Raw genomic sequence first — 20726 nt, forward strand, 5'->3', positions numbered from 1 at the left:
TGTTTTTAAATTTGTTTTTCTCCATAAATTTTGTGCATACTACATTATTGAGTTGATTCGATGTATTAATTCCAAGTGTGTTTTGTGCTGTTTTCTTTGATTTACCTTTTCTTTAAGTGTTATATCCCTGTTTTATAGGATTTAACTCTGCGTTGGCTTCGTTAGGTTTTATACACTTTACTACCACGTTCTCTCGTTCGTTTTTCTTGTTTGTCGTTTTGTCTTCTGTTCATGCTCCCGATCTTTCTCTTTTCATGGCATGTGGCGACTGAGCATTTGTCAATGAAAATTAAATCATTGTATCCCTTTACCTTATATTAGAATACTTTCTTCGTTTTCTTTTCACTTTTCTATAAGGCAAATAAAATTTTAAAAAACATGTTTAGCGTCCTGCTTTTTTAAAAAATAGGAAGGAGTAGGCCCTTTTTTTTTTCTTCTTCAAAATGGCCGTTCAAAATGGCCGCTCGGTACATTTTCTGTGACAGTTGGGCTATTTTTCAAGATGGCCGCCGACATTTTTTGTTTTTTTTAATAATCAGAAATAGATCCATTTAAGCAATGTTTTTCATGTTTTTTTCTTTAAAAAAAAATAGGAGGCGGCCCCCAAAAAGGAAGCGGGCGGGGACGCTAAACATGTATATTTTGTTTAATGGCCTAACATTCTGCTCAATCATTTCCTTGAACTATCACACGTAAACCAAACATGTCTTTTTATATACTGTATAGTGTCCTTTTCGATGACAAACACTGCAAAATTCCCCAGGGTAATAGCTCATTAAAAAGAAGGCGCGAAGATTTTCTTTTTCGCTGATGCAAGTTGACTAATAGTCCGTCTGACCCCCAAGTTCTTATAAAGGTCCAATCAAAGCAGGGGGACATATATTAGTCACAGGTTCCTAAACAGGCTTCCCGAAATAAACAATCACCTCAGACAAGGCGAAAAATACTGTGATTAATTAGCCGGGGTCTCCTTATTAGTCATGTTAGTCATCCCAACTAATCTCTAGTTTGCTCATTAATGAGGTAAGGCTGAAATATAATCTTTGTGAATCGAACGAGGGGTATGGAGCGTGACTTCTTTTTCTTTTGGATGTATTTTGGTAATTATAGTAATTAATTTTAAGGGTTGTTTTACAGAGGTCAAGTAAAGTAAATATATGATCCTGATACGATTTTTTCTTCTTCATTGATTGGAGAGTCCTTTGTTATAAATAATGGGAGAAAATTACAAACCATGATATAAACTTTATATGAAGTATACCTCAATAATCTACAAATGTTATAATTCACATTAAATTATATAACTATGCAGATGATAAATCAAAGCGTGTTTCTCATTCCAAAGTTCTTAATGAAATTATTTCAAATTTCATGGGAATGAATACATTAAATTTCTTCCGTATTCGACATCATCTGCAAGAAATTCGCTCAATATATTTTTAATAGCTTGACAAAAGAATTTGGTATTGATTGCGTTGTTGTATTTTTTTTGTAAAGCGCTTATAGGCACATCGTTGTATCGATGTATTGAGTGCTATATAAATACGGAATGTTATTATTATTATTATTATTGGGGGGGAGGAGGAAAGAGAAACAATACATTCTCATATTTTCCGATTTGATCTCAGGTTTCGTATTTTCGAATCTTGGGGTCTTCATTTCAATCTCCTTCTTCTCATCTCGTTTGCTTTATACTTCATGTCTCTTTCTGTCTCACCGTCATGCTTTAACATTCTTCTTTATCCTCTTCATTATACATTTATTTTATTTCTTTCTTTCTTTTTGTATCTATTCACGTATACAATTTGTTGTTTATTTACTTAATCATTTATATATTTATTTGTATATACATTTATTTATTTATCTATTCATTTGTTTAATTTCGTTTACTTATAGTCCTACATTCTTTTATTTATTCATCTATGTATTTATATTTTATCATATATTGTTTTTTTATATTCTTTATAGCTTAATTCGTCCACTTAGCAGATCAAAAGTTCGACCAAACAGATTGGATATGTTTATACTCTCTTTATAACTTCCAAAAGGAGGTCATCATTACTTATAATTGAAATGTATTCCTACCAATCGACTGCACGAGACCACACGCTTCTTAATAAATGTTTCAGATTTAGGGGTTTTCTTCTCTTTATGTCTTCGAAAATAAAGAAAAAGAGGCCATGAATGTTAATCTGTTACCACTATACGCGCGACCACACGCAAAAGATCTTGAGAATTTTCTTCCCTCTTTATAACTTCCGAAAGTAACACCACAATTAATTAGAATCCATTGTCACTTTCCAATGCGTGCCTTCCATAAACCACATTGAACGGTATAAACCTAAGTATGGAGAACTAATTGATTTTCGGTAACAAAGGGAAACCCAAACTCTGAACTTGAAATTGAAGTAGGTGATAAAACTCTCACTCTCTTGAAAGTGATTGAGTTAATAGGCTTAACCTGCTTGCTTTTTACAGATGTTCCTGTTTCGTGACTTCGTCATATTAGTGTTAGTGTTGCGTGACATATGCGATGAACCAAACAAGTATGTATTTAATCCTGCAAATAAAATATATAAAAAGAACTTCATTTCCTTCTCGCTGACCGTTCTATATCACCACTACGTGACTTCGTCAAGTTTGCGTTCTGTTATCTCTCTCCATTTCCGCTGTCTTAATTAATAAAGTAGCTGTGAAAATTCGCGCCAAAATTAGCGTAGAAGCGTCAAAGTATTTACGCATGACTCAGAGCCAGACTAATTAGGAACGAGATAAAACACACATTGGGTTCTCGTTTTTCTTTCTTTGCTTTCTCCCTCTATTTTACTCGTTGGTGGCTAGCGGAAAACAAAGGCCATGCCATGTACTTGGAATGTTTACTAAGCTATTGTTGAAATTAAGCCCATCAATTGGAGCTAAGCGCAAGCTTAATTAATGAGAAAACGCAGAAATGAGTGGAGACTGAGCAACGTATTAATAGGCTGTAGCAGGGGAAATGAGAAGGCAAGATTGTCTTCAATGATCCTTTACTCATCGTTTACATAAATGGATTATTCAGATCTGAAATATAATCCAGTATGCATTCGGAGACAACAAATGAACATGAGGTATCAGCAAGTCTTTATCTAAAGTCAGAAGGATGTGATGCAAACATTCGTTTCTTAATTCATTTAAAAGAAAAGTTTAAATTATACCTCTTATCTTCTTATCAATATTTTATCATTATTTTGATCAGTTGTTTTGATTTTGATTTTATAATTAACTACCCCTTATACCTTTGCCTTTTTTCCTCTCTCTCTCTCTCTCTCTCTCTCTCTCTCTCTTACGACTTAATATTAGTGTCATGACTTGGGACCATCAACCTGCAAAATCTCAATAGACTTTTAATGATGGCCTCCTTTATGTTTGTTATTTTATTTGAATTCATTTAAATTACGTTGTTTTTTACCGCGAAATGCTGAGTATGTGTTTTAATGTTTGCATGTTTTTAACCGAAAAATTGATAAAGAATGAACTAAACTGAAGATGTGTCCGAGGTTTTATTGGTATAGCTTAAAGGTAATACAAAGTTTTGGGAAATTATGAAAACTAGGTGGATAGGGATTCTTTACAATTTTTATATATTTGGATGCCCCTGTGGATGTATTATAAGCATGAGAAAATTTAGCCCCTAAAACACTTCTGCTTTCGAGAAAAATCGAATATAAAAATTTACCGGTGCTCCCGGTAAATTTTGACAAATTTCAAATGGCGCCTACGGCCGTACACTGGTAGCTGCGACCATGAACATCTCAGAATATGTAGTTGTAATATTTAATTTCCAAACGGGAATAACTAATCGGTCGATTTAAGTCAAGAAACATTGTTTTGCAGCTTAATTAATATATTGGCCTTGAGAGGGAGCTATACAACATAAAGAGTTTATTATTTACAATTTCATATTTTTAAACTCGATTTCAACCGCGACAACGATCACTGAATGTTGTAGGATAGCATATGCTTCCAATATGTTAATTTGAACCAAATTTATGACCCCGTACCAAAACTTTGTATTACCTTTAATATAAACCAGAGAAACCAGAACTTCTACCAGACCATCTCCTTACCACTAAGAGAGCAAGAAGTTCAAGAACATGTTAATGGATTTGCCAATTTAATGAAAAAACAACGACCAAATACTAGCATTTTGAAAGTATTAGATAATTGTCTAAGTTTCATTAAAGATTAGATTTATTCACAAATCAACCGCATAGGGAACATTTCATTTTTGTGTTAATGTACAAGGGCTACACATAGCATGATTTAGTGGTCATTATATTCCTTTTGCAATACACAAAAATTGTGTAAATCTGATGGTATTCGTGGTGATAATATTCATGATAAAAATAATCAAAACATGACAAACCTAAATATAAATGTAATTGACATATTTTTTTTTTAAAGAGAAAAATAAGTAGTAATCATGTAGAAAACGAACAACAACCTACCTTTTTCGGTGGGGAGGGGAAATTGATATCAGATGCTGGATTAACGCTTCATTATTGACCATTCCAAGGAGATAAACTCTCGAGTGTGAACGGGTGTTATCTAGGGTACCCTACATGGAATGCGTCAAAATCATCATCCACTGAGAAGTCAACATGGGTCACGTGGGTATAGATTAATTAGCAGGGTTCCCTCTTCGTACCATGCTTGCTTAATAATGTCACGTGACTGGAGAAGAAGTACCTCACCGTGGTCTCACGCGGTGTTTTTCAATGATGACTCATCGCTTCCTGAAGCGCCGTGTTATGCAAGGCACTTTTGATAAGAATCAGCGAAATTTCAAAGTTCATATCTACTATTGAGTATTGATATACATCTTATTTTCATAGATTACGTGGCGAAAAAGTAAAAGATAGGTCTACATTTTAATAGAGTTGGAATGTTTCGAATTTACAAAAAAAAAATAGCCCAATGATAGCTAGAATTTCCTCGAACTAAACGGACAGATTACCTTTAAATGAATGAATATTAAATTTAAAGAATAATTGAAATAAAATGAATTAAATAAATAAATAAATTAATGATAAATACATAAATAATTAAAAAAGTATAAAAAAAATTTAAAGTAAAATGTGGCAAGGGCTCCATTATATATGTGGGGGAAAACAGGGTATCCACGTGGGTTATGGGTTGTACCAAACTCGGCGTAGCGACCTTAGGATCTGTCCCCTATGTGCTAAAAGATTTGCCTAAAAATCTTATTTCTAATCTCTAAATGCATTCTGTTCATTTTTGTTTGTTTGTTGAAGAATAGGGCCTAGATTATTCTCGAAAAAGAATGTTAATGCTTGTATTGTGTGATCGACCAGAGCAAATCATCTCATTATAAACCCTGGCGTTTATAACGTGCTAGCCCATTTTGTAATGGCTGCTTTTATTTTTCTTCATTTATAAAAGAGATTACAGCGAAAAGATGTATAGTGTGGTGGACAACAAAACCACAAATCCCATTTCAATCGACCATTATTATTACGCCCCCATTTTTGCTATTTGAATGTGTTTTATATCGAGGTATCTTATGGTTAAACATTTATCCCTGCTTCGTTTTCGCCCCCGTCTTCTTATTGTTCCAGATGAGTATAATAATAGCACTCATAGCCTCATCCTCCTCCCCGTATCGCAGCACCCCCGCACCGCCGAATGTTCGGGGCGGTTGACCATGCATCGCCACTTGGCGCCAGCACCACACGAGCTCCATAATGATCTTTCTTAGAGAGTATCAAAGTTGTATAGTTGCGGGATTTGATTCATAACCTAAACATCCAATTTCTCTCCGGGCAGACTGATTTGCCTTCAAAACCATTCCACAGAGTATTGTTAAACCTATATCGAGCGCATTTTCCTTGAAATTCACACTTATATTCACAAAAAAGGAAAGGCCCTGCCATATAAAGACAATTAACATCATATGCTCTGTCTAAAAAGAAGTAGCATCTCTTTTTGTTTATAACCTTGTTTCTTTCTCCCTTTTTTTGTGTGTGGGGGGGGGGGTATTGTGCAGTCCCCTGTCAGAGAATTTCCGATCTGTCACTTAGTTCCTACCGACCGACTGTATCATTTTATTCGTATCATTTCCACGAAAATGTATTACTAAAATAAGTCAACCATCAAGTTTGCATGTTTATCTGTGTCCAGTGATTTTAATTGTTTGTGATTATCAGCAAGATTCGGTAATTTCGTTAAAAGTTAATGATTCCAAAACCTCATAGAACAGTATATTATTCCTTTCTAACAACAATTCAGATGCAATGCTTGACATTGTCGCTCCCAATTTCATCGTATGTACTCAACATATGTAACATAATAATAGAAGAACATGTAGCAATACATTTCTAAACCTGCGTTTCCATGGCCATCCCAATGATTAACTGTGATAATCACCATCAATATCATTACGATAATTTTTGTGACACATTATGGGCATGCGCCACCACCGGCAGAAATTAAACCAACCCTCGACTCTGCATACGGTTTGAGTTCGTTGTACGGTATACAGTAGCTGTTGTAAGACTGCATGCATATACATTAGACTTTTGTTAAAAACATGTAAATGTATTTTTTTTTAAATGACTATAGGCCTAGTTGCTTCCAGTACTGTTCTATTTTCCTCTCCTTTTTCAGTTTGCCCTTTTCATCTTAATCATCATCATCCATTGTAATAGTAGTAGGAGTAGAAGTAGTAGTAGTAGTAGTAGTAGTAGTAGTAGTAGTAGTAGTAGTAGTAATAGTAGTAGTAGCAGTAGTAATAGTAGTAGTAGTAGTAGTAGTAGTAGTAGTAGTAGTAGTAGTAGTAGTAGTAGTAGTAGTAGTAGTTAAGTATAGTATTGCCATTGTCATAATCATTATCAGTAGTATCATTAATACATGATTATTGACAAAATTCATAACTTTCTATTTTTTGGGGGTCCGATTTCGTTTAAACTTTGACCAGCTCTGCTTCTCTGATTTTCCTGCTTTCTTTAAGTGTGGTCTGGGGTTGGATTTCTCTCTAATTATCAAATGAAAATGTACCCATTATGTATCATATTCATATACCTATACTATTCACCTTTGTTCATTTCTATGCCTCTATCTAGTAGTTCATAATCACGTCAGTAATCTATATTATTTATTATGTAATATTATTATTTTGGTGCTGTTGTCCTGGCTCGATATTGGGTAGAAGTATGGCTGCTAGGACAACAAAAAATGACGCCTAGGAACATTATATTATATAGGCGCGTGAAAATCACCTTATTATTATCATTATTATTATTATTATTATTGTTGTTGTTACTATCATCCATAAACTATGTGAAATGAAATGAATTCATTACGCCCACCTTCCTTCCAAAATACATCGACCTGAAGCAAATATCCAATTGCACTTTCTGCGTGTCGTCAGGTTGCGAGCATATAACTGTGGTTTACCAACAAGTATCGGAATGCCGGCGCCACCGCTAAACCCCTAATGGTAAAATGGCCTTTCAATATTCCCCCGAAGGATTCCAGAGATATTATTATTATGATTACATTTGTTTTGTTTATCCGAACTGACTGTTTTCCGTATATATTAGTCATGTGTTTGCCTGGATTATGGATCACAATAACACAAACAAGAAATGACTTCGTTACCACGTGTTATATCACGCCATTGAAAACGTTAGATTATTTGTAAGGGTGCAAAATAATCGAACGTTTTCAATGGCGTGATATAACACGTGGTAACGAAGTCATTTCTTGTTTGTGTTATTGTGATCCATAAACCAGCCAAACAAATGATAAGTCAAGAGAGGATATTCATCCGGTCACTCCTGCCTATATAACATTAGTGGCGTTTCCAGTTTCGAGCGAAAAAAGCCTAGACACGCCCCCCTGCCCCGCCCTGTTTAGAAGAAGAAAAAAAAGAAAGAAAATACACAATACAACTTTTAAAAGTTCCACGGTACCTGATCCCTGTGTAACTATGCAATGTATTATTTTCACTGCAATTTCATTTTCTTACTTAACAATAATTATATATATATTATATACATTTTCGTAGTTACACGGCCTGTCACATTTTAATTTAAGAATTAAAATATACATGTATATATAAATTTGTAGTATCTTGGTTTATAATCAACAAAAAGTTGATAATTCATGTTGAATTTTGTTTTCTATGTATGTTTTAATTACCCTCAAATCGTCCCTGATCATTAACTTGTTAGTATTTTTTAATTCTAATATCTATATTTGGATCAATTTACTGTTTACCTATTATAGGTCAGTTTTAATTGTATTCAAACAGAGCCCTGAGGAAGACCATATTGTACTTTATTTTAAGTATTTTGTTGTACCTTGTCACAATTTATGAACTGTTTATGTTTTAGACTATGTCAATTCGCATTTTATATTTCATCTGTATATTTGCATGTTTTGTAATGCTGTTCAGGCTACTCTGCCTAAATATTCGTGAATAAATGAATAAATAAATAAATTCCTTCACTTCTTATGTCTGCAGTTGGATACGCCCCTAACCGTGGTTGTATGCGTCAATCTCACGCTCATTCTGGGAAGTTTAAGTCGAAATTTGAAAGACCTTCGATTGCAACCACCATGAGCTTGACACAAGTACAAATCATAATACCCTGTTTAATGGATTATATCATTATCATGTCTACCGTAGAACATTTATTGAAAAGTGCTTTCAACTTAACACAAATTTTCCAAGAAGAATATCGAAACCTTTTCAAATACTATCCTTGTTTGGTATTAAATCCTGTTTAATCAGCTTCTTCTATTTGATAAAAATAATGTAATCATATCAACGTGATACGGCGTTTATTCAATTTTGCTTTCTTTTTTGCACAACATTATATATTCAACATGAACAGTGTGAATTATGAAAGGGGGTGCAATTAGGACATCATGGTTAGAAGAGAAGAAAAAATAGTCTGGTAAAAAAAGATAAGTCTCAAGAATCATATAATATAGATTTATCACTATACAAGGTATCAAGATTTTATCGAGAATATTTACAACATGTTTTGATAAAGACGTCACAATTTATGTACCCAAAGATTTCGCTTTTTTCAAAGTTCAACAAGACTCATATGTTACTTCATACTTCACACAATTATTTCAAGGCTACATACCCACATAAATATGGCTTCCATCTATTTTTTTCTAACGTAAAGAAAATACAGGTCATAAGTTAAAGGTGACGAACTAAATCCAAGGAAATAATGAAGTGAGGAAGTCATCCACAATATCCGAATTGCGGTCAACGTCACTATGACGTCATGAAATACATGCCGAATTTTCGCTTGAGTAAGGTTATTGTTAAGTCCCATGTAAACAAACCGCACTATATACTTTTTGCACTCACCATTGAAATTGGGATACGTTTACAATGATCCCAGAAATATAGCGTGCGAAAGAGACATTTCTCGGTTATGATATCATATCGTAATTGACTTTTGGAAATATAATTTTGTGGGATTTAGTTTTATGGTATAGCAATGTTCAACTGTTAGACAGGAAATGAGGCATAGAACAATTATTTGGAATATACCTTTATCAATAGGCCTATTTGGAGGCGTAAATGGATAACTTCCCTGGTTAAAATGAGCTTTCTGGTCAAAATTAGATACTTTATGCCAAACGTGAATAACCATGATTAAAACAAAAGATTCTCTCTCTCGCTCTTGATTCCTCTCTCTCCCCTCATTCTATCTTCTATCTTCTTTAATCAAATTCTTAAGGCAAGGCCCCGCCCCTGTCCCAAGTCACTAATCACACGATTTGTCGACAAGTCTCTAAAAATTCAAGAAAAAGACAAAAGGAGACTATTTGAGATAAAAAGAAAGTAAGAACCCCTATAAATCAAACACCGAGAAAAACACATTCTTAAAAAATGAATCTCACAGTTGACGAGCACCCTCTCGCTTGATGTTTTAATACGAAACGTGTCGAGTCACATTATTATGGGTCACATGAATGTCGTCCGAATCTCGAAACAACGTTTGGTTTTCCGTGAAAAATCCCTCCTCCACCCCTAACGGTCCATCCTATTTCCTTCCACAAGTCTATTATCTATGGTCCGTTTACCCATGAATAGAGTATTGCCCTTTCGGTCTAACCAACTAATCGAAACGTGAAGCCGGACTCAATTTCTGGCCCTTTCCCGAGAAACCGGTCACCCAGCAAGCGAAACCATTTATATTTACATTTTAATATGTTGGGGTTATCAGTATTTTTCTTGCTCCAGTATCGCATGCTCCACATTCAGTTGCGATGAGTCGAAAAGTTTCGGGGAAATTTAATCGGATGATGCGAGCATCAGGTTGGTAGTGTTGTAGAAAAATGATAATAACGGAGACCGAGGGACCGAAGATTCACCTACGCAACTCATTGCATTGGAAACCTGAAAGGGACAGTGGAAAAATGACGCGGAAAATAAAAGAGATATAGAGATAATAATAAAAATAAAAGAGATATAGACATAATAATAACAATGATGATGAAAATAACAATAATGATGATGATGATGCTGCTGATTATAATGATGATGCTGCAGATAATAATTATTATGATAATGATAATAACAATAACATTCACGATAAAAGTGACAATAACGATAATAGTAATGATGATAATAAAAACACAACCATAGGAAGTATACCAAAATAAATTAATTGAAATGAAGCATGTTTTAAAAATATTTATTAACCATGCAGGCAAAGAATAAATTGCTCTGTAAAGTTAAGTAATCTTATCAAACCATTTATCTATCCCTTTCGTTCGGTATATGAAGGACTCCATTCCATGCACGGAGTCAGTCAATTACTCATTTATTTTACATTCATTCATTACTATATTCCAACAATCAATCGATCAATCAATCTATCAATTAAACAACAAATCAATAAACCAGCCAATCAATCACTCAACTTTAAATCAATTAAATAATCAACCAATCAATCAACTGATCTTCTAAAACAACATGACTCTGTGTCGGGCCTACTACATCAATCAATCCATTAATCATTTTGCCTTGTTTTATATATTGTCATCGTTGTATAGGAAATCATGCACTAGTTTAGTTAGTCAGTATTATTGTTTGACCACATTCATTGCAAATTTTCGAAACATTTCCACAAGTAAATTCGACAAGTAGTAGACATAGTACACATTTATAATCTTCATGTATCATTGTCTATATGTTTAGTTTCGGTGTCAAAGAAAACTCTATAATAATGTATTCTAATGTTCGAAAATCTTTTTCAATTTCTTTTTTATATTTTGTATTACTTCGATAAGAGAAAGTGATAGTTTTCGAGTTGGGGTCACCCCAAATGGGTATTCTCTTTTTAATTGTGAAATTAAAATATATCCATAATCCTGATGCAATTATGAAGGGGAATATATGTAATCGTTACAGATTTCCCTTTTGAGCTAACAAAAATATCGCAATGAGATTATTACAGGTTTCTATTTTTTTTAAATCAAAGTAATTAATATATTATTTTACCAAATAATGATTTCAGTTTGCCTATAGATCTATAATGATCGATATTATTTATGCTACCATTTTGCTATAATAGTGTTTATAATTATGTTCTAAAAAGTAATCGTCAGGCATAGTTCTAGAATAATACATATTTTTCGGGGGGGGGGGGGGGCTTGCATTTATGTTCTACATGCCCCTCGCTGAAATTCATAAAAAAACTAAGAATTTTGTGTGGGTGGCTTGAAAAAAGTTGAAAGAGGGGCCTGAGTCCCATAAAGCCCACCCTCCTCGCACCAGAACCGCCAAAGCATTTAAACTGTTTATCTATAATGTTTATGTTAATTATTTTCTTCCTTTGCATGTGTAATAAACTCGTGACTAAAAATGAGATAATACTCCACCATCCACGTGACAGCGAGACAGCGCCAGAATAAAGAAAGTGTTGTCATCAATGGCTCTCAGGGCGTTTCAACATTTTATAAAGGTATTTCACAAAGATTGCGAAACGAATTTCGTGGAATTCATCAATCAGACCAGACCTCATCCCATTCTCCTATTTTCTCTCACCAATGCGTGTTCATTCTTGTTGTGTTTGTCACCTTACTTAACAGATTTAAAAGCTTTTTGAGGACATCTATGACATTCTTTTATCTTTTCTTTTTTTCGGTTTGGGGAGATTTTAGACAAGAGAGAAATTGAGCATGATTGCATGATATTGATAAGGCGATTTATTTTTATTAAGGCTTTGAGGTTTTGTTTTTTATTGCAAAGGAGGTACGCTTTAAATCTTTAAATCGGACACAAAATGTTACCTGATAGAGATTGCATGACTAATTTTGCTGATGTAATCTTTGCAATTTATTCATGATATTGGGCAATTTTTTAAACGAAACCTTTAAAAAAAAAAAACAGTTTGCTTCTTCACAAAACCTTTTGAATAGTTTTTGGATGGGTCTTTGTGAAATAGGATTATTTGAGTCGACTTTTTCGTCATGAGCGCAGTGGAGTATATTAAAAAAGTAGCTGCGCTATGTAATGATTGATCTAATTATAATTGTTTTCATAACTTGTATAATGCGATTCGGTTTCCGTGGCAACCGTTCTGATTTGGTATGTTCAGTCCTGTACTGCTTTACTTCACTTTGCGGTACAATTAAGTTTTCCTTGATTTGATATTTTCATTGTCATTGTCATTGTTACTGTGCAAAACGAATTTTCTTCTTCTTCTTTTTCTTTTTCTTTATCTCCTTCTTGTTCTTGTTCTTGTTCTTCCTCTTCTTATTATTATTTTTGTTGTTGTTGTTGTTGTTCTTCTTCTTCCTCTTCTTGTTCTTGTTCTTGTTCTTCCTCTTCTTCTTCTCTTTCTTCTTCTTCTTCTTCTTCTTCTTCTTCTTCTTCTTCTTCTTCTACTTCTACTTCTTCTTCTTCTTCTTCTTCTTCTTTTTTCTTTTCTTTTCTTCTTCTTCTTCTTCTTCTTCTTCTTCTTCTTCTTCTTCTTCTTCTTCTTCGGCTTCTTCTTCTTCTTCTTCTTCTTCTTCTTCTTCTTCTTCTTCTTCTTCTTCTTCTTCTTCTTCCTCTTCTTCTTCGGCTTCTTCTCCTTCTGCTCCTCCTCCTAATCTTCGGATTGTCGTTGTTATTTTCTATGTAGGTACTATTTATGCTTATTTAAAATAAATATTAATATAATCATCGAATCATTACTAGCAACATCGATAATCAATACTGTCGACATCATTTTCGTTTTCATAATCATCATCAACATCATCGTCTGAAGGAAATGGCGATTTTCTCCTCTCTCCGAAATTTCCACTCGGTTTTGACCATCGTGGGAATAGTCGTGAGTCATACGGGTGTTTCATTCGATTTGGTCCATACTTTGGATTCTGTCTTCGAGCAAACAAAAGAAAAGACATTCAGAGGCGTTCATTCATAAAATAAATGAATGGCTATGCAGTCTGTGATCTTACCAGACGTTTCATTGACTTTAAACTTGTCTTACTGTGTATTGATGATGACATAGCGGGTTGAAACAGCTGGAAAGAGTCTGGCGTGTCGGACGAAGAATTGATGACATCATGCGAGGTTCCCTCGATTGGTGGAAAATGACGTCAACTCTTTCACTGTGTGCAGTAAGTCGTAGTCTCGGAGCAACAACTGCCATGACTTGCATCATCATCATCACCATCATCATCATCGTCATCATCATCATCATCATGGTCATCATCAAGCTCCACATCGTCGTAAACATCGCTGCTGTATGTGTCATTAGCCCATGTTACACATTCAGTTGCCAGCTGCATGCAGATATATTATTTACAGGGTTTATTCAAGTTAACTGATGGCTCACAAAGGCCTTTTAATATTTAACTATAAGTTTCAGAAATTAGACAAACAAACAAACAAACAAACAAAAAAACAAACAAACAAACCCGAAGTTCCAGGAGACAGAGACTTTTAAATTACTTTTTGTCCCCCCCCCCTCCCTTTGGTTTCGCTGATCTCTGAGTTAGAAAAGGTTAAGTTAGCCCCGTCGTCACTGGCTATAATTGAAAAGGAAAGAAAAAAAATGAAACAAACAAACAGGACCCCCCCCGCCCCCCAAAAAAAAAAGAAGGAGAAGAGGAAAAAATAGTAGTAGTAGTAGTAGTAGTAGTAGTAGTAGTAGTAGTAATAGTAGAATTATTATTATTATCATTATTACTATTATTATTAGCAGTAGTAGTAGTAGTATTAGTAGTATAGTAGAAGTAGTAGTAGTAGTATAGTAGTAGTAGCAGTAGCAGTAGTAGTAGTAGTAGTAGTAGTAGTACAAGTAGTAGTAATACTTATCATTGAAGAAAAAAAATACAATAAAAAAATACTTTGTTTACCAAGGGAAGCCTCATTAGTTTCAATTCTGTTCTCCCTGAGTTAAATGAATGAAGCAAAAGGAGTAGAAAAGAGAGAATAAAAAACAAAAGAAATAGAGGAGAGAAGTGAGGATAGAGAGAGAGAGAGAGAGAGAGAGAGAGAGAGAGAGAGAGATCAGTGTATTTCATGAAAAGGGGAAGAAGCATAAAAAGAAGATGAAGTGAGAGGTTATGAAGGAAAAATATTTTTTAAGGGGGGGGGGGAGGGAGGGAATAAAGGGGAAGATAACAAAATAAAGAACAGATAATTACTAAGCATGGAGATACTTAAAGCTTATCTGCCGTAGTTTGCAGGAGGGATTAGACTGCCCTACAAGGTCACTGGACAGGTGGTTATCTCATCAACTCAGCTCTCAATTAACATAAGAAAAAGAGGATCATGGGGGACCAATGGTCACCGATTAGGCATTGTTTGTTATATAGAGGGCGCAATTAGCTACAAGTAGTGCAGTAGGCCTTTAACAGGATGGTAGGAGTGAAGTGATAGACGAATTTGTATGAATAGCATGGTCTACCTCTAACTGATATGAAATACATAAATATGGTCTAAAGATTTAACAATAATCTAAAAACATGATGAAAACGGTGGCGGATTGTTTAGAATGTGTAATATAATATATCTTTTTATGTTCCAAACACCTTTTACATAGAAAACTCCAACCCATGCCCAGCGGCTTCTAGTATTTTTCATCATCTTAAAGAAAGAGACTAAAATGTGGCTGAATGTGTAGACTACTCTTTCGTTCCATTATGTCGATGGAGGAATCCCTTGCCGATTCGCGATCAACCTGCCCCAGCGACTCGGCTACCGTGTGACGACCGACCGTACGCATCCCGTATCTTCGTACATAGGAGTGTGTGGGAAGTCTGCCGAAACACCTTCGAAGGACTCGGCAAAATTTTGGATTTTGGCAACAGAGTGGGGAAGTGGCACCAATATTGTGACAAAATGGTGGACGAAGGAGAAAGATCGCATGTGTCTGGTGCTGTGGGATTGTCGGGATTGGAATGTCAGGGCTTTTAACAGCAGGAAAAGTGAGATGTAACGAAAAAGGTAAGTTCGGGTTTAGTACACCGGAATAGAAGTCTAGATTCCTTCCCGTAGTAGAAAGCTGAATACGACGAAGATCCGTATGGAAGTTACACATTCAGTGCATCACCTGTACATTTGTGTGGTAGAGACAGGCGAAATGCCCGGGCAAAATGCCGGTAAACAACAGCTGGTTTTGCACAAAGTGGTTCAGTATGAAACTATGAATTGTTTTCAACATGCCATTTTTTGTAATTGTTAACAAGAAGTTCTGATCAGTATTGATAACAATGGTTTCCACTTAATCGCAGTGGAACGATTGTGATAAACTGTGATGTAGTCATTTGGAATTGTGTTGTGCAGGTCTTGATCTTGGGTTAATTGCACTAAATTTGCATGAATATGAATTGTTTTTCAATCATAAACTGAACTAATTTAAAAGTGTCTCCTGATGAATTGTTATAATGTTTTAATGCAAGAATCTTCAGGAGTGATCAAGGAGGCAGAGTCAACACAGAAGAAGAGATGGAGAAAAGAGAAGAAATGTGAGTCAGAGAGAGAGAAAGGGTGGTCCTAGATGAAGAAAGAAAGAGATTAAATATAGAGAGAGAGAGAAAAAAGAGACGGAAATCCATGAATATCCATTCAATATGCTCATCTTCAGTGCCAGAGTAAGAACTAATCACCACCACGGTCCACCACCTTGTCATGAAGAATTATTAACATTACAACCTTTATCAACTGTATGATTAACACTATAAATATCATTGTTAATCATCATCATAATCAATTAATCATCGTCAATTATCACCATCATCAACCATCACCACTATCATCAATATTTGTTGATTACCATCATCATAAATAATCATCAACATCATCACCATCATCTTCAATCATCTTCGCCACTATCATCATCATCAACTTCACAGTCTTCTCCATCTTAATCACCACCATCATTATTTACCACCACCCCAACACCATCGTCTCTACCACCACATCACCAACACCATCATCACCATCATCACCTTCAGCATCATCACCATCATCATTGCCACCATCATCATTCATCATAATTATCACCATCATCATCACCACCATCCTCATTACCATGACAACCATGATTGCCACTACCAAGACTCTGCTCTTTTAGCCTTACCTTTGGTTTAGAAGAACTTCAGAGCTCATGATTGATATATTTTAAGCCCAGGAATAATGAAAGTTGCGCAACTTTGATGCTTAATGTGCTAATAAAACCTGTCCAGGGTACATTATTGCACAATCCTATGAAAATCTACTATGGGGTATATTCAATTACTTATAGTTTTAATGAGACACAGATTTATTTCTGTGTGACTTCATTCGTGACAAACAAGTTTTATGATTATGATAATTAGAGAATTGTTGACATGTTCAGAGAGCCTGTATTTCATTTGGGATGGCTTCTGTTGATGCCATCACCAGTTGCTACGACTACCCTGGATGCTGATGATGAGAGCCTTGTGTCACTTTACCAGAGCTCCATGAATATTATAGTCCTGGACTTTTTAAATGCTTATCTGCTGTCTATCGGTAGGTGTTTGGCGCATGTACTGTACATGTAGGTATCTATAGGTAAAAATGAATAACAATAGTGTACAGGCGTGTTTTAAACTTTTGGTAGCTTAAAGTGTAATGTGCAGATGATTTTTGAAGATGGTAATAATGGTGATGTAATAAAGAAGGTGTGTTGATGTCTTAAGGAATTTTTTTTTCATGATGATAGTCATGCTTAACATAATAGCATATTCTGTACAGTGTACATGTAGGTAGAGATCGTACAGATCATGATGATATAATTATTAAATCATTAATCATGTTGATCTGTGCTATCACAATAACGATGTTGTTGATGATGATGAAAAAGAAAAAGCAAGTGGAAAGAAGGAGGAGCAATATATAAAGTGTGGAAAAAAGGAGGAGAAGGAGGAGGAGGAGGAGGAGGAGGATGAGGAGGAGGAGGAGGAGGAGGAGGAGGAGGAGGAGGAGGAGGAGGAGGAGGAGGGGGAGGAGGAGGAGGAGGAGGAGGAGGAGGAGGAGGAGGAGGAGGAGGAGGAGGAGGAGGAGGAGGAGAAGTTGAAGAAGAAGAAAGGGAGGAGAAAGGAAGGAAAAGACGAAGAAGATGATGATGATGAAGATGGTTCTAATTGAGTTCTAATTGAGTAAGGACAAGGTTGATGATGATAATGCTAATAATGAAATTATGAGAATGATGATGGTGAGATGATGAAGGTGATGGTGATGAGGAATGTACCTGACTCTTCAGCATGATAATTTGAAGGAAAAAAAAAAGAAGCTCAATTCATGATTATAGAGATTAGAGAGTAATGATATATTTTGGTAATAATGGGGAAATATTCAGTCTAGTAACACATTCAAATTGTTTCTTTAAATTTATAATGTCATTTACTTCCATGTCCACCAATATGTCTATTTTTCCCCTCTCAAACACACTCGTTTCTGTATGAAATTGCACAAGAATGAGAAATGTCGAAAACAAATTATCGATGATGACTCAGGTGAAATATTCTGCACTCTGCAGGTAACTTTGGAGTGAAGGTGGATTTGCAAAAGAACTGTCAGTCAACATCTATTCATATTCTGATGTTGCCATGGCAACTTTCTGGGAGGAGAAAAAACGAGCGAGCAATAGAGCTTTACTGTGCACCTCAGTAAACTTCAATGCAGGAGGCCTGCAGTAGGCTACTGTACATGAGAAGAAAAAAAAATCACCATTATGTGTAGAAGCTACCTGATTCTGTTGAGTGTGCGGCTGTATTAGGATGTATTCGTGAAATTATAATTTGTCACATATGTTGCGTTCCCTAGCCCCACATGTGCACATGTGTGAGGTGTCATGTTTCAAAACTGCAACACATGTTTGTGTTTTCTACTCTGTCATAAGAATGAATAATAAATCCATCCTTAGTTGGTGAAAGGTTACATGATTACATTGTCTTCAGAGAGCAAGAAGGTCATTTGCCCATACACTTTACATACAGTTAATGCCCTTATTGCTCTGAAATGACAATATCTCACTCTTGTCTTCAATTTGTGACATGTACTCTTACACCACTACATAGGTGCTAGCACAAAGTCAAATAACAGATGAATTGGGTCTGATGGATGGAGACTAAGCATACATGTGTGTTATCTATTGCAGACGATGACTCATCCTGGCAAGGCTATGTACAGCACATAACCTCATAATCATCTAGTCTGCAAAAGGAGACCCTATTTTGTAATTTGATAAAATGATTAGTAGTGTTGTTGACCAATTGTTAAAAAGTGCCTAGGATATCTTAGAATGGATTAGTGGAATATACTTCAGGCATTTTGAGAATAATTCCTTGTACATGTAGCAGCAAGGTTGTGTATAACTGTCATGGTATTTAATTTATAAAGAGAAAAATGTCTTTCTCCGTGATATGTTAAAATTGTTAATATAATTTTGGCTAGATATCCTTTATAATAACTTTAGGCACATATTGACCCTACGTATAAATTGATATTTATATTCCATGTTTAAATTTTAAGGTAACATTATTTAAAAACATTAATCTACTGTGATAATTTGCCAGCCACCCACAAACCCACACACAAAATGTTCACAGGCATTAAAGGAAATTGTGAACACATGTATTTTCTACATTTTTTTTGGGGGGGGGGGGAGGGGGGGGGGCTGGTGTTCATTACCAACAGGTGATTGTAATTATGGTAACATGAATAGATACATTTTCCCTAGAGTAATATGAGCCCCAAAATTCTGTGAAATGCATTTATTATGTAAGGTCCTTGTGCGTATAATCTCTTCTTCCAATGATGTGCTTGTGAACATCTGACACACTCACATGGTAATGCTAGCTTCACATAATACGCCAGCTGTTATAACTTAAGTGGAAATACCATACATGTACATGATTATTGATATTGCAGAACACTCTGGAATATTACACCTGTACTGAAGCTGTGAAACACTTTCTAGAAATAGAATAGACCTATTTTTCATTCATTTAATGTTTCTCTCCCAAACTGCTGGTTAAAAGTTATTTGATTTTAATAAATGCTATGCATAATGGCATCTCTATGGATGGAATCCTCTTTGCTTTCAAGTTGATGCTATGTTTCGAAAACCTCTGGTAAGCTTTAGTTTTCAAAAAAACCTTTTGTGCAAATTGTATGCATGGAATAAGTAAACAGGTCTGTTCATTTGTATTATATCGACAGGTCCTGCAAATCTTAGTTTTTAAGAGTGCATGATGCTGCACCTGTAAGTGCAATGCCATGAACAATTATTGACTTTCTTATTTCTGTCTTTATTTCTCAGGAAATCAACTGAAATCAGGAAGTTTGCCTTGTCTGAAGCTGTGAGCTGGACCTTCTACCAAACAGAGAGTTACAGGAGTCTATTTTTAAGGAAGACAGAGTCTAATTTTTCACAACAGAGAGTCTATTGAGATCTATATAGAAACACCACAACCAAAATACCTCAAGGAAAATTCAACATTGATTCTGACAATTAATGGAATCAGTAACTGACACTGCCATATATTCTGCAGGACCAAATAAACTTTCAACAAGGAGAAATTTATTTATTCTTTCTTAAATGACTGTTTTCATTCACTGGTACTTTGACTTGTCTGTGAGGAGTAATATTTGAGCCAAAAGAAGGTTATTTGTGAATTTTATGCCCTATTTTTGGATGTTCTTGTGCTTATTATTGGAGAATGAAAGATTTGACAACCATCTTCTGTGGGGTATCATCGGTTATCTGCTGCTGAGGCGATGCGCCTAATTCAGAGCACGGAGGAAAACAACAGAAGTGCTTGTTGGATTGGGACCGTTGCCTTGGCAACGCGATCAGAGGAACCACTGTGTGATTTCGCCCTCTCCTGGATCCGTTGGCGACGAAATTCGCAAGGATATGCAGCTAACACTGGAACTTCCCGTTGTTAATCCGTACGCGGCTCCACCGATACTTCGCATTATGACCAGAGAGACGCCCGTCGGCTGTCGACGAACGCGGCTTATGAAACCAGAGGTTCTGGCCAAGACACTGGGCAGCGCCCTCAACAGCCAAGAGAAGCTGTTGTTGGTGGACAGTCGTTCATTTTTGGAATACAATGTGGATCACATCCAGCATGCCATCAATATTACAGGCTCCAAGCTGGTCAAGAGACGCCTCCAACACAATAAGGTGAGTTTGGCCCGTGGCCTGTACCTTTAAAGC

The 20726-nt window shown here is 35.5% G+C and overlaps 1 long non-coding RNA gene across 1 annotated transcript; it reads left to right on the top strand.

Annotated features, from left to right (window-relative positions):
* Window positions 1-15197: 15197 nt before the first annotated feature.
* Window positions 15198-20443, top strand: LOC115924929. Its single transcript, XR_004064483.1, has 2 exons — window positions 15198-15481; window positions 19824-20443. It is a non-coding gene; the product is annotated as an uncharacterized LOC115924929 (long non-coding RNA).
* The last annotated feature ends 283 nt before the right edge of the window (window positions 20444-20726 follow it).

Source organism: Strongylocentrotus purpuratus, unplaced genomic scaffold (genome assembly GCF_000002235.5).
Source record: "Strongylocentrotus purpuratus isolate Spur 01 unplaced genomic scaffold, Spur_5.0 spur5_scaffold_17, whole genome shotgun sequence".
Lineage (NCBI taxonomy): Eukaryota > Metazoa > Echinodermata > Echinoidea > Camarodonta > Strongylocentrotidae > Strongylocentrotus > Strongylocentrotus purpuratus.